Below are 2,376 nucleotides of genomic sequence, written 5' to 3' on the forward strand. Positions count from 1 at the left end.
GGTCAAGTGGTCCCTGGTCAAAATTATTCTTGGTCAAAGTGTTTCCTGTCAAAAGGGTTCCTGGTCAAAAAAGATTGGGAACCACTAGTCTAGATTTTCTCATGTGAGAATAGTGGCAGTTCTACCTATGAATTAACTGTTGTGTGAACTAGTACTTCTTTCGTACAACCCGACTAACCTGAGTATTGGTGTTTTAAGATTTGGAGACATCCTGATTTTTGGTGGGATCAATACATTTTCCTCACAAACCTCCTATTTTGTGCTTCTCTTGTTTTCTATCTCCTTTTTCAAACTTGCTGCATGAAAAGAAGGTGGCTTGGAAGGAAAAGTCCTGACTAGAGACTTTTGTAAATGTTTACATTTTGGGAAACCCCAATCAATGATTAAAAGCAAAATTTCCGTTGCATGTGTTTTGTGACTCTACTTTGTGGTGCTTCACTTGGTAATTGTGCAATTTTAGAAAACTGGCAAGACTTACACCATCTGAACTTCCCCTTTCATTTTCAATATGTTCAAAATAAAAGTTGGACATGACCCAGAAAGGCTGAACAGGCAGTTTGCAGGAGATGGTATTGCCTCAGTGCTGCGGTCTTTCTCAGCCAACTAGCCCTGCATCCTTGGGAATGTAGAGTCTTTGTTTTTCTTTCTAAAAAGGAATTGCCCGCTTCTTCACAGAGACCAAGTCATTTTTCCCCATTATTTGTGCCTTTTGGAGTAATTTAGCTCTCATTGACACTCATTAGCAAAATATTATGAGCTGTTGTATCCTTCTCTCCCAACAATATCTCAAAAGCATTGTCTCTGGGCAACCCATACAGATAGCTGTGAAGACGGAGATAGCAGAGTTGGAAGAGATCCATGGGATGTGCTTTCGATCTACTCCAAATTTTATTTTCTCATTTTATTTATAGAGCTCTAACATGTACTAAACATCTAAAGGAAATGGGTCAAACTCAAGGCAGAATCCAGGCCTTTTGTTTTCTACCAGACTACCAATTGCTTGGGAAGCCTATACTTTTGTGATTATGTTTACCAAGCTTTTTTTCTACTTATACAATGAGGCATGTGCCTGTCTTCCAGGGAAGGTGGAGAAGCAAACTGAGGGCACACATATATAGCAGAATTAATGCAGTTTGACACCACTTTAACCCCCATTTACAAAGACCTGTTCAAAGAGCCAGGTTTTTACTTTTTTCCGGAAGGTCAGGAGGGAGGCGGATGATGTAATATACCTAGGGAGGGAGTTCAATAGCTGAGGGGCCATCACTGAGAAAGCCCCATTTCCCATCCCCGCCAGACGTGCCTGTGAAGAAGGTGGGATTGAGAGCAGGGCCTCCCCAGATGATCTTACATTCCTAGATGGTTCATAGGGAGAGATATCTTTGGACAGGTAAGCTGGGCCTGAATCGTTTAGGGCTTTATAGGCCAAAGCCAGCACTTTGAATTGTGCCTGGTAGCAAACTAGAAGCCAGTGGAGTTGGCACAACAGAGGGGTTGTGTGCTCCCTGAGAGCTGCTCCAGTTAACAACCTGGTTGCCGCCCACTGGACCATTTGAAGTTTCTGAGCAGTCTTCAAAGGCACCCCCGTAGAGCACGTTGCAGTAGTCTATATGGGATGTAACCAGAGCATGGACTACCATGGCCAAGTCAGACTTCTCAAGGTACGGGTGCAGCTGGTGCACAAGCTTTAACTGTGTGAAAGCTCCCCTGGTCACCACCAAGACCTGGTGTTCCAGGCTCAGCGATGAATCCAGGATCACTCCCAAGCTGCGACTCTGTATCTTCAGGGGGAGTGTAACTCCATCCAACACAGGCTGTAAACCTATGCCCTGTTTGGCCAGGAGTACCTCTGTCTTGTCTGAATTCAATTTCAATTTATTTGCCCTCATCCAGGCCATCACAGTGGCCAAGAACCGGTTCAGGACCTGACACCCTCCTTAGTAGTAGGTGGGAAGGAGTGACAGAGTTGGACATCATCTACGTACAGGTGACACCACACCCCAAGACTCTGGATGATCTCCCCCAGGGCCATAGGACAATGGCTGCGGGGTCGAACAGGTGTCCCCCAACAACACCTTCTGGGAATGGCCTTCTTGGAAGGACTGGAGCCACTGCAGAACAGTACCTCCAAAGCCCATTTCCACAAGGTGTCCCAGCAGGATACCATAGTCAATGGTATTGAAGGCTACTGAAAGGTCCAGCAGAACCAACAGGGACACACACCCCGTCTAGCTCCCAGCGTAGATCATCCACTAAGGTGATCAATGTTGTGTTGGTTCCATGTCCCGGCCTAAAGCCAGACTGTGCTGGATCCAGATAATCTGTGTTTTCAAAGAACAGCTGGAGTTGCAAGGCCACCATATGTTCAAGGACTTT

The sequence above is a fragment of the Anolis sagrei genome, chromosome 3, assembly GCF_037176765.1.
Source record: "Anolis sagrei isolate rAnoSag1 chromosome 3, rAnoSag1.mat, whole genome shotgun sequence".
Lineage (NCBI taxonomy): Eukaryota > Metazoa > Chordata > Lepidosauria > Squamata > Dactyloidae > Anolis > Anolis sagrei.